Source organism: Myotis lucifugus, unplaced genomic scaffold (assembly GCF_000147115.1).
Source record: "Myotis lucifugus unplaced genomic scaffold, Myoluc2.0 scaffold_412, whole genome shotgun sequence".
In the NCBI taxonomy this organism is placed as follows: Eukaryota; Metazoa; Chordata; class Mammalia; order Chiroptera; family Vespertilionidae; genus Myotis; species Myotis lucifugus.
Window position 1 is genome coordinate 37,514 of NW_005871460.1, and position 13,218 is coordinate 50,731.

Below are 13,218 nucleotides of genomic sequence, written 5' to 3' on the forward strand. Positions count from 1 at the left end.
TTCTTTGCAAAGACCGCCCAACGCAATTTGCCTCCCAAGCTTGAGTCTCCGAAAATACACTCACTTTCCACAACAGTCGAAGTGCCTGGGAACGAGATTAAATTCGTGAGCTCCTCACCTGCCCGCCATCCCTGTCCCCTGGCTCCAAGGTCCCGGCTTTGCCTTCTGTACGGCAGTCAGGCCTCCCAACATGGCGGCCCCCATGCTGCGGGGGCGCGGCCACAGGGCGCCGCCATATTGCCGGGAGGGGAACGCGGAAGTCGCTTGCGGTTCTGCCAAGGCTTCAGCTCCCCGCCCGTCGCCGCCGCTGGATGACGCAATAGCTGAGCGCCGCCTGCAGCGGCCGAATCCGATGGCGGGAAAGTAATGTTTGGACGCTCCCGTGGGGCTGGAGGAAAGCAGGTCAGTGAGCTCCCGTCCTTTGAAGTTTATAAAAAATGTTTGTCTCCTGTGAGGTTTGTCTCTCACCAAGCACGTGACGTCACAGCGTGGAAGGGGTGTGGCCAGACCCGTGGGATTCCCGGCCGGGGGTCGGAGTGGGGGGAGCGCCAAGGTGTTTGTGAGGAAGCAGGTTTGACGCCCCCCCCCTGCGGTTGGGGTCCCTTTGGGGTCCCCCGGCGATTCGGGGGTCGGGAAAGATGGACGGCCGTGTCCCGACCGCCGTGGCCTTTGCGGGTCCCTCTGTGAGGGACGCGGCTGGCATTTCGGCTGATCCCGGCGTCAGATTCCGGCGCGGGGTTTCCCGCGGGGCTCTGTGAAGTGGGGGCCGGCGTGTGAGTCAGGGCGTCGGGTCCGGGTTTGGGTTTAATGGGGGGAAGCTGGGTGCGTGTCTTTCCGGAGCGTCGGGGGAGGCGGAGCTTTGGTCGCCCAGGACCCCGGCTGGTGCGGGTGGAGGTTTGTCCCGGCTGGAGGCTGAGGTTGTTTCCTGCTGTTGATGAACGTGTGTTATGGACACATTCTTTTTTTTTTTTTTTTAAATATATTTTATTGGCTTTTTACAGAGAGGAAGGGGAGGAATAGAGAGTTAGAAACATCGATCAGCTGCCTTCTGCACACCCCGCACTGGGGATTTGCCCGCAACCTAGGTACATGCCCTTGACAGGAATCGAACCCGGGATCCTTCAGTCCGCAGGCCGACGCTCTACCCACTGAGCCACACCGGTCAGGGCTGCTGTGACCATTCTCCCTGTGTTCCGGCTCCGATGTGCCCTTACTGTGGGGGGTATGTAGCTTAGATGTGAACCGCAGAGAAGGCGGCAGAGCCCAGGCAGGTAGCTAGAAGCCCTGTGTTTTAGTCCATTATCCAGGGCTTGGCTCACAGCCGCGGGGAGTTTGGCTAATCCAGCCTCGTCCGTGGGACACTGGTCCTTTGTGGCCGCTTTTGAGCTACAAGCACAGAACCGAGTCCTGGACGCCCCCAGACCGGGGACCCTCAAAAACCGGGAATACCTGTCCGTCCCTGTGCACGCTGCTCACCTGCACCTGCTTCCACCTGTTGCCTCTTTGCCTGGCACACACTCACACTTCCTGCTTTGCTAACAGGATTTCCATTGAATGTAACGCTCATCCCGCTGGCCAGGTGACCCGAATCCCAGTGTATTAGTAAGTCCTGGTCGGTCTCAGCCAACCGCAGTGGCTCCAGTTCCCATCGCTAGTGACTGAGTTACTGTGAGATGAACTGGGGTACATGGTGCATGTCGTTCTAGCCAACTGTGTAAGTGGAAATGTGCCTGGTGGTCTCTGGGGGACATTTTCTCTTTTTATTTATTTATTTACTAGTGGCTCGGTGCATGAAATTCATGCAGGGGGTGGTGGGGGGGGGGGGTCCCTCAGCCGGGCCTGCACCCTCTCCAATCTGGGACCCCTTGGGGGATGTCCTACTGCCAGCAGTAGGACATCTCTCTCACAATCCGGGACCGCTGGTTCCTAACCACTCACCTGCCTGCCTACCTGATCGCCCCTAACCACTCTGCCTGCCGGCCTGATCAACCCCAACTGCCACCCCCCTTCCGACCTGATCACCCCTAATTGCCTGCCCCTGCCGGACTGATTGCCCCCAATTCTGCCCCCCCCCCCAACATCCTGCTTCGACCCCACCTGCCCCCCCGCCGCCCCATCAGCCTGCTTGCCCCAAATACCCCTCCTGCCGGCCTGATCGCCCCCAACTGCCCTCCCCTGCCGGCCTGATTGCCCCTATCCGCCTCTGCCTTGGCCCCGCCATCATGGCTTTGTCCGGGAGGTCTCCCGGCCTAATTACCATATTACTCTTTTATTAGTATAGATTTACTTATTTATATATTATTTTAAATATATATATTTTTATATCATCTGAAGATCAGTTTTCTGTCCTCCTTCTTAATGTTTATAATTTATTTTTATCTCTATGCATTTGCTCACCTCTCCAATACAAAACAGGAAATTGGGGTTGTTGTGAACAACGGTGCCCTGTTGTCTATCCAGAAAATTCACCTGCCACTGTGTCTGGAGTTAACACTTTCTAGGAGGGTAAGATCATGAAATCATGATTCATCCAGGATTTCAAATTTAATGACATCAGTATATATGTTTATATTCTTCTTTAAGACTCAAGAAACCTCTTTAATGTGTTTTATGTCTCCCATTAATTGTTTATATTCCTTGTTAGCGCCAGTTTTCTTTCCACCCTTCTCACTACAAACTGCCTTATGGCAATTTTTCTTACTGTCCATTAAACTGTATCATTTGTAGTCTAGATTGTTTGTTCTTTTAAGGACCAGATTTTGGTATTGTTGAGCTCTTCCACTGAACTGCTAACTTAAAAAATCTGCAACTTAAAAAGTGTAAAAGCAATATTTACCTGTATGTATATGTGTACTGTTTGCATATGTAAGAAACAGCACTCTAACACCCTAGCCGTGTTCTGTGAGACCCCCCCCCCCAATTATATTACATCTTCTCACCCACAGGTAATTACCATCTGCTCTCCATACCAAGCACTTTAAGCTTTTCTTTATAATTTTATCATGTAATTAATCATTCCTGATCTTTAGTTTATTTAGTTTACCCATTTTTAACTGTATCCATCAATCTTACATTATGCATTTTTAAAAAATACACTTTTTATTGATTTCAGAGAGGAAGGGAGATGGAGAGAGACATTCAAACATTAACAATGAAAGAGAATCATTGATTAGCTGCCTCCCGCATGCCCCACACTTGGGATACAGCCTGCAACCCAGGCACATGCCCTGACTGGGAATCTAACCATGACCTTCTGGTTCATAGGTCAATGCTCAACCACTGACCCACCCAGGCCAGGCCATTATGCATTTTTCAATGTCAGGCTTCTTTTGCTCAGTACATAGGTGTATATTTTTTTGCTCTGTAATGAGGGTCAGAATACCCTATTCTACAATGTTTACACAGTAATTATTTTAGGAGTTGCAAGCCACAGAATGTCTCTCATATATACTTCACAAAAAGGTGTGGTTTTTGTTTGTTTTTGTTTTTATCATTTAAAAACACCATTAGGTGCTTTCTCTCTGGGGAGCACCCCTGGGCTTTCCCTCCTTGGAGCTCCCTGTGCCTTTCTCTCTCTCCTAAGCCCAATGGCCCTTTCTTTGGCCTCTGTGACTTGTTTCTGAGCCCACACAGCTCAGCTGGCTCAATTTTTTTTTTTTTATCTGTGTGACTTCCTAAATAAACTCTCCTTAAAATATCAAAAAACATGTAAAATAAAACCTAAAAACATTGAAAGCATTCTTAGCTTACAAAGCTGGGCCAAGGTTGTCTTACCCCCATGGCCTGCCTTCGTCTGAGTGGATGGCAGCTTTTCTTACTGTTCATTAGAGCCCTGTTATTTGCAGTCTGCATTGTGAGGAATATGCTGCCTTGAAAATCCTAGTACATGGCTTCTGGTTCAGCGGTGCCCTTACTTTGTTCTGGGGGGTGGGATGGGAGGAAGAAAATATCTTAGATGTTTACCTCAGAGTGAAAATGCTGTGTCTTAGGGTGTGTGTAACTTCAGACTAAATAGATGATGCTGAAATGTTTTCCAAAGTCATACCAGTGACTGTAATTAGCTCTATAGCCCGCTTTACACGGCCTGTTTGAAATCTTTCCATTACTTAACACATTGAGAAATTTCCCTGTATCTTACTGGTAAAGGCCTATGGTGTGCCTCTCCTCTTGAGACTGAGAGTTGTCTACAAAGTGATTTAAAAAAAAAAATTTATTGATTTTTTACAGAGAGAAAGGGAGAGGGATAGAGAGTTAGAAACATCAATGAGAGAGAAACATCGATCAGCACACCCCCTACTGGGGACATGCCTGCAAACAAGGTACATGCCTTTGACCGGAATCGGACCTGGGACCCTTCAGTCTGCTGGCCAACGCTCTATCCACTGAGTCAAACCAGTCAGGGCCTACAAAGTTATTTTTGTGTGTTTTCCAAAGTGGGGTTCAGTCTCTCCCTACTTCCAGCGTGGATATCTGATTGTCCCTGAGCTGTTTTTTAAAAAGACATCCCTACCCTCTCCTGTGTCATCATGTCTCTATCTATCTGTTCACAGACATTTCATTCTGTTCTTTGGCTGACTTGTCTATTGTGCTAACATGGTGCTGTCGTAATTAAAGTGACTTGAAGCCCTCATAACTGATAGAGCAACTCTTTCAACTGTTTTTAAAAAATATTTTTTTATTGAATTTAGAGAGGAAGGGAGAGTTAGAGAGAGAAATATCAATGATGAGAGAGAATCATTGATCCGCTGCCTCCTGCACACTCCATACTGGGGATGGAGCCTGCAACCTGGGTATGTGCCCTTGACCGGAATTGAACCTGGGACCCTTCAGTCCGCAGGCCAATGCTCTATACACTGAGCCAAACCAGCTACGGCTAGGGCTCACCTGTTTTTAAAGATGTGTATAGCTGTCAGTTAGGGATTTTGATTGGGATTTCATTGGGTCTTTATATACATTTGGGGGACATGACATCTTTAAACTGTTTCGTTTTCTGAGTCATCTTCACAGTCCATCTTTCCGTTTATTTAATTAATAAACTCCTAAATAAACTTTAATTAAGACTATTAAAGTTTTTTCTCAATATTTCTTGCTTTCAAGGGAAACAGTGCCCAGACCCTCTCCGTCCACATGCTCTGCTCTGTGTCAGTGATTTTCCTGATGCTCACCTGCTCCTGAGGCCTGGTGCGGGCATGGATGTCACTTCCCAGGTCTCCTGTGACACGCACCCCACTTACCCTCCAGGATCGATTCTGGCCAAGGACATGTACCTCGGTTGCAGGTTCCTCCCTGGCCCGGGCCCTGGTTAGGGCACGTGCAGGAGGCAAGGAATTGATGTGTTTCTCTCACATGGATGTTTCTGTCCTTCCCTCTCTCTTCCACTCTCCCTAAAAAATCAATGGAAAAATATCCACAGGTGAGGATAAATAAATAAATAAAGGGACAATAGCGATCCTGTGGCCTTGTGTGAGGTGAGTGCTCCGAGCAGTGTAGCATCGGGGCCCAGAGGAAATGTACCACCCATGGGATTCTCTCCTCCGTCCACAGGCCTGACTCCCCAGGAGCAATAGAACCATGTGAAGCAGGAGGAAGCTGCAGGGTTGGTATCAGCATTTCCGTGACACCCCTGACTGCAGACGGATTTCTCTACAGAAATACAGAGCAGACCCCGAACACACCAAGGCAGGGCCTCGCCCTTGCAGCTCTTTTCAGAGAACAGAAGGAAATGCTCCAGGCTCAGGTGATTGGGTTTGTTTAATCCTTCCCATTCTTCATTAAAGAATTTGTAGAAACCTATAAAAACCACCTCCGTTAATCTGAGAAGTATACATCTACGTGTATATCTTTTGTCTCTCAAATGTGTAAATATGGCCCTGGCCGGTGTGGTTCAGCTGGTTGGGCGGCATCCCGTGCACAGAAAGGTTGCCGGTTCGATTCATAGTCGGGGCACATGCCCAGGTTTCAGTCTGGATCCTCAGAAGTGGGGGTGCAGGAGGCAGTGGATCTATGTATGGTTCTCACATTGATGTTTCTCTCTCTCCTTCTCCCTTTCTCTCTGTCTAAAAATCAATAAAAAATATTTTTAAAAAAATATTGTGGTGTTTCTAGGTTCACAAGAATATTTTATGTCACATTATAGAAACATAACTGGTTGAATGCATGAATATCTGAATGTACAATTACAAAACACAGGATGGGGCAAAGTTAGGTTTACAGTTGTGCGTGCAGAAAACAGAGTTTATTCCTGTGTTATTATTTATTATTGTATTATTTTTCATGTGAACAACTGTAAACCTAACTTTCCCCCACCCTGTATTTTACTCGGAATGTGATTATCCAACTGTACAGAAAATAAAACCCCACTTGCTGAATAGATGCAGCTTATAGAGTGAAAATGAGCAAGAAAACTATCATTTCGCCCATAGCATCTAAGTCGGGGGTGGGGAACTTTTTTTTTTTTTTTTTGCTGAGGGCCTTTTGGATATTTATAACATCATTCAGGGGCCTCCGTTAATTGTCAATTTAAAAATTAGCCTGCTATATTTGGTCACACGTTTACTTAACTCGCCCCTAATGCCTTGCAAGGCCAGACTAATTGATTTCTCGGGTCTTATATGGCTGGAGGGCCGGCCAGGCCCCACCCCTGCTTTAGATTTTAAAGGACATCACCCCATTAAACAGCACGGTGTTGTTACAGGAACCCCTGACGTTTCACGATGTGGCCGTGGACTTCACCTGGGAGGAGTGGCAGCTCCTGGGCCCCGAGCAGAAGGACCTGTACAGGGACGTGATGATGGAGACCTACAGCCACCTGGTGTCAGTGGGTGAGGACAGCTCCCCTGGGTCACTCAGCTGGTGCCCTGTTAGTGGCGTTTCCTTTCTCAGCTGCTTAACTGCTCAGAATGACTCCAGTTCACTGACATGGTGGGATCGCAGATCCTTCTCTTGCTGCAGACAGGAGGATGTTATGTCCCTTCTCCTGAGAGAAAAGTCTTTGTGTTACAGATGGGAAGCCTGTTCATTCCCTGCAACGTACCATTCTCCCTTATTTATTCTTTTTTGTTAATCCTCACCCGAGGATATTTTTTAGAGAGAGTGGCAAGGAGGAGAGAAGACAGAGAGAGAGAGGAAAACATCGATGTGAAAGAAACATTGATTGGTTGCCTCCTGCATGTGCCCTGACCGGATCGTGTATAGAGCTTACAACCCAGGTACATGCCCTTGACTGGAATTGAACCTGGACCCCTTCTATCCACTGAGCCAAACCAGCCAGGGCTCATTCTCCCTTCGTGTTTGTTTTTTTTTTTTTTAAACATTTTATTGATTTTTTACAGAGAGAGGGAGAGGGATTGAGGGATAGAAACATGGATGAGAGAGAAACATCGATCAGCTGCCTCCTGCACACTCCCTACTGGGGATGTGCCCACAACTAAGGTACATGCCCTTGGCCAGAATCGAACCTGGGACCCCTCAGTTCCCAAGGCCGATGCTCTATCCACTGAGCCAAACCGGTCAGGGCCATTCTCCCTTCTTGACAGCCGCCACCCCAAGATAATATGTCTAAGTCTCTGTCCTTGTTCACAAGCAGGGTATCGAGCCAGCACACCAGACGCGCTCTCCAAGCTGGAACGAGGGGAAGAACCGTGGACAGTACAGCGTGGACGCCACTGTCCAGTCTGTCCAGGTGAGGGGGTGAGAACCAGCAAGGCGGGCGGCCGGGAAGTCACATTCCAGTCAGAGGCGGCGTCAGAGCTGTGACAGTGAATGAGGAAACTCAAACCTCCCCTTCACGTATGAGAACCCTTGTTCTTTGTAGAAGTTTAGAGGAAAACATACCCTTTCTTATTTTCTGATAAAAAAGCTTATTTTATATTCCTCTTGTTTTTGTTTGCATAGTTTTCTTCCTCTAGGGATTCTCAGATCTTCCTCCTTTTTGGTCATGGTGTCTCTGCCTGTGTTAGCACCTCTCTTGCTATGAAATCCTACTTTCCAGGCATCTCCGGAAAGACGGAACTTGGAATTCATCGTTTTTTTCTTGCTACTGGGCCTTCGTGCCCTGGATGGAAATAGTGATTTCCCTCCGTAACATCCAGTCCACCTTGGATGCTGTGTCCTCGTGATAACCTGCTCTTCACGGCTCATTCATGTCGTTCTTCACTCTGCTGCCTCCAAGGTTCTTAATTTTCAGTTCTCCTCACTCTTAAGATTTCCTCTATTCGCATGAGTGAACCTCTTTGTATTCTGTGACATGGACTCCCAAATGGACTTCTCCCTCAATATTGTCTAATGTACACTTTCTTTTTTTTTTCTTTCTTTTTTCTTCTTTATATATATTTTATTGATTTCTTACAGAGAGGAAGGGAGAGAGACAGAGAGTTAGAAACATCGACGAGAGAGAAACATTGATCAGCTGCCCCCTGCACATCTCCCACTGGGGATGTGCCCGCAACCCAGGCACATGCCCTTGACCGGAATCGAACCTGGGACCCTTCAGTTCGCAGGCTGACGCTCTATCCACTGAGCCGAACCGGTTTCGGCGTAATGTACACTTTCTTTTTGTGTATTTTACTCATCATCATGGAGGCTGGTCTCTGATTTCCCATTTTGTGAGAGAGCAGAAATCATCTTCCCTTTATTCTGCTTTTTTTTTTATTGTTGTTGTTGTTAATCCTCACCTGAGGATATTTTTCCATTGGTTTTCAGAGATAGAGGAAGAGAGGGGGAGAAACAGAAGGAAACATCGATGTCAGGGAGACATCGTAGTAATTATGGAAATTGCAAAGAGTGAATTCTCCAACTCTGTTCTCTTTCAAGACACTTTTAACATCTGGATCCTTTAATTTCCATTGGAATATTAGAATCAGCTTATAAACTTCTGCAAAACAAAAACCAACTAGTATTTTGATAGGGATTACATTAAATCTGTATCTGAGCTGGGTAGTAATTTTATCTTAAGCATATTCTGTATCCTAATCAGGGTAACTGGTTGGTTTTTTTAAAATCTAATTTGGTCTTTGATTTCTTCCCACAACATTTCGTAAGTCTCAGAATAAAAGTTTGACACTTGCCTTTCTTAAATTTGTTCCTATGTATAATATTCTTTGTTATTATGTAGTAAATGGAATTGTTTTCTTTATATATATATATATATGTATATGTAATTATTATTTTTTTAAATATATTTTATTGATTTTTTACAGAGAGGAAGGGAGAGGGATAGAGAGTTAGAAACATCCATGAGAGAGAAACATCGATCAGCTGCTTCCTGCACACCCCCTACTGGGGATGTGCTCGCAACCAAGGTTCATACCTTTGACCAGAATCAAACCTGGGGCTCTTCAGTCCACAGGCCGATGCTCTAGCCACTGAGCCAAACTGGTCAGGGCTGTATAATTAATATTATTATTATTTATTGATTTCAGCGAGGAAGGGAGAGGGAGAGAGAGATGAGAGAGAATCATTAACCAGCTACCTCCTGCATTCCCCCCACTGGGGATCGAGCGCACAACCCGGGCATGTGCCCTTGACCAGAATCAAACCTGGGACCCTTTAGTCCTTAGGCCGAGGCTCTTTCCACCGAGCCAGACCGGCTAGGGCTGGAATTGTTTTCTTGATTGCATTTTCCAGGTATTAATTTCCAGAATGTAAAAATAAAATTGATTGCTCTCCCATCATATTCTGATGACTCTTAGTTTTAGATAACCAGCATTCCTATCATGAAATTACAGTTTCTCTTTTAGTGATCTTCATATACTCTATCATCATTTTTAAAAATATATTTTTACTGATTTCAGAGAGGAAGGGAAGGGGTAGTGAGAGAGATGTGGAAACATCAATAATAGAAAATCACTGATTGGCTGCCTTCTGCACGCCCACTACTGGGGATCAAGCTCACCACCCTGACCAGGAATTAAACTATGACATCTTGGTTCATAGGTCAACGTTCAACCACTGAGTCAAGCCAGCCGGGCAATACGCTATAATCTTGATTAGAAAGTTTCTGTTCTTTTTCTGCACACTCTTTAATGTGTCCCATACCTGTGATTGTTTCCTGCAATTGATGTGATTGCTCTTTTTCTTTAAAGCTTGCATTCTTTTTTATTTTTTTAAATATATATTTTTACTGACTTCAGAGAAGGGAGAGGGAGAGAGAGTTAGAAACTCAAAGATACAAATTATGAACGACAAATATGCATCTATCAACAAGTGAATCTAAGAATCAAGTGAATAAATAACCTGATGTACAGAATGAACTGGTGATTATAATAGAATCAGGGACATAGAAAGGGAATGGACTGACTATTCTTGGGGGGAAAAGGGGTGTGGGAGATGCGGGAAGAGACTGGACAAAAATCGTGCACCTATGGATGAGGACAGTGGGTGGGGAGTGAGGGCGGAGGGTGGGGTGGGAGCTGAAAGGAGGGGAGTTATGGGGGGAAAAAAAGTGGAACAAATGTAATAATCTGAACAATAAAGATTTAATAAAAAAAAAAAAAGAAACTCATTGAGAGAGAATCATTGATCAGCTGCCTCCTGCCATGTCCCCTACTGGGGATCGAGCTGGCAACCCAGGCATGTGCCCCTGACCGGAATCGAACCCAGGACCCCTCAGTTCGCAAGCCAGTGCTCTATCCACTGAGCCAGACCAGCTAGTGCTAATGCTTGCATTCTGATAGCGTGATATTTTTGAACCTAAGAGTACTACAAGAAAAGATAGAAATAAACAGGCCTTGTCCTTACTCTCCATGTTGCTTTTATGCTCAGTAGAAGTACTATATATCCAGTAATTAACATATATCTTAGGTAAAAATTGCTCTAAGGGAAATTAACACACTCGGTGACACAGTGGGTGTTTATCCAGATCTGAGCTTTAGCAGTGGGAATGGCTCTTTGGTAAGGTGCCTTTAAAGCACGTAGATGAGGGATATGAGCCAGGAATATGGAGTTTTCCAAATGTGAGACGAAGGGAAGTTTAAAGAGTTGAATCTGGAATGTGTTTGTGGAACTTCCTGGAAATTTGTCTTCATAGACTATAATGAGCAAGAGGGGAAATGACTGGAAATGAAGACAGTGGGGTGGCAGCTGGAAGTTTTGAGATATTGGTCATTTAAGACCTTGCTGTCATTCCAAGTGAGTTGAGAAACCAGTGGGGACTTTTGGTAGAGGAGTGGCATTATTTAACTAATTCTTAAAATGGACCGCTTTGCCTGTGGTGTGGAAGGTAGGTATTATCAGGGGGAAGAGTGTCCTGTTATACTTATGGTTACAATTTTTGATGGTAAAGCAATAGAGATCAAAATGATCAAAGATAAAAGGTGCATAGGAAATAATGCAGGAGTCACATGAAAAGGGCTAAATTGTCTGACCTAATTAGGGGAGCCTTTTAAAAGTGTCTAAAGTTGCCCTGGCTGGTTTGCTCAGTGGTTAGAGCGTTGGCCTATGGACTGAAGGGTCCCAGGTTTGATTCCAGTCAGGGCACGTACCCGGGTTGTGGGCTCGGTCCCCAGTAGGGGGCATGCAGGAGGCAGCCAATTGATGATTCTCATTATTGATGTTTCGATCTCTCTCTCCCTCTCCCTTCCTCTCTGAAATCAATAAAAATATATTTTTTAAAAAAATAAAAGTGTCTAGAGTTAAGAGACAAGAAGCAGAAATAGCAGAGGTGCTGTCTTATTAGCTTTAAAACAAAGTGCCATGTTGTGGAGAAGGTCAGCTATCAGGAAACAGCATGTAGACTCAGGCAGCTAAGGGCCTCAGTCCTACAACCACAGGAACTGAATTCTGCCAACAGCCAGTGCGTCTGGAAGAGGTTCCCCAGGTCCAGGTCAGATCACAGCCCTGGCTGACATCTTTACGCACTTCTTTTTCTTTTTCTTTCTTTTTTTTTTTTTTGAAAAGAGAGAGAAATAAAGCATCAACTTGTCGTTCCACCCACTTACGCATTCATTGGTTGCTTTTTGTGTGTGTTTTGACCGGGGATCGAATGCACAAACTTGTATCGAGAGGACACTCTAAACAACTGAGTTGCCTGGCCAGGCCTTTACCCAGTCTTGTGTCCCTGAGAAAAGGCCCCAGTTAGGCTATGCTTGGACCCCTGTCCCATGGAAACAGATAATAATAGTTTATTGTGTTTTTAAAAATTGCTGAATTCTCCCAGCAGTGATGTTTGACAACAAGTGTGAAGGATTTCCAACTAGGGGAGCTGACCCAACTGGTATGTGTAGCCCCCTGAAGTCAAGGGGTTACAGTGTTGTCCAAAGACTCAGACACACAAAAATATGTCCTCCCCATAAATCACATTGTTCACAGAAACTATCTGGAATGGCCTTAAGACCTCTGCCATAAAAAGATACTTATATCAGGCAGGATGTTCCAGGGAATCTGAGGTTATCTTCTAGTAATCAGTCAGAGACAGTCCTTCCTTTGGAATGCTCAGGGATGGTGTGACCCAGGCCTGCTGAGTTAACACTTCACTGCATGTCATCCATCCCTCTGTATATAGGAACATAGGACAGTATGTTCCAGCCAGACCATTAATTGGAGTTTTGATTATAGAAGCTTTTGTCTAAGTTGGAGATTCTTTCTTTGGGAGAGTTAAGTTGTCTGCAGAATGAAGAAGAATGGCAAGTTTTTGGACGATGATAAGTCTCAATAGTCTGTTATGCTGATCTGGAAATCAGATTCTGCGGAGCCACATCCTTACCGTGAGTTTGTTCTGTGCACCTGGGTCTGCAGGTATGCACTGATCACAGAGCCAGTGTTTGTTTGCTTCCCTTCCGAGGGCTCGCTGAATTCCAAAACACTACCTGTGCCTCCACCTTTTATTCTACATGTTTTGGAACACAGTCTCATTTAGGACTCTTTCTTTGTAGAATTTGAATATGTTGATGGGCTCCACACTGCTATTTTCAGATAAGACCTTTTAAAAAATATATACCCAACCAATGTCTTCATGTTTGTACTTAGATTTGTAATAATCACCTTAAACTTTGTTTCACAATGCACTTGAGCTTTTCCCCTCATTCTGGACTTGAAGAATATTCCTCGTTTCTTTGGGAGGCATTGCACCTACCTAGTCAATCAAGCCACATAATTCCTGGAGTAATGTTTGAGTCCTCACTTTCTTTAACCTCTTCTTTCCTTCTCCCATTGAGCCAGTCAGGGAAGCTTTTTCTTTTCATTTATTTACTAGGGGGCAGTGCACGAAATTCGTGCACTGGG

The 13,218-nt window shown here is 45.4% G+C and overlaps 1 pseudogene; it reads left to right on the forward strand.

Annotated features, from left to right (window-relative positions):
- Positions 1 to 2,384: 2,384 nt before the first annotated feature.
- The window catches only part of LOC102437647, a 33,369-nt pseudogene continuing 22,535 nt past the window's right edge, over positions 2,385 to 13,218 (forward strand).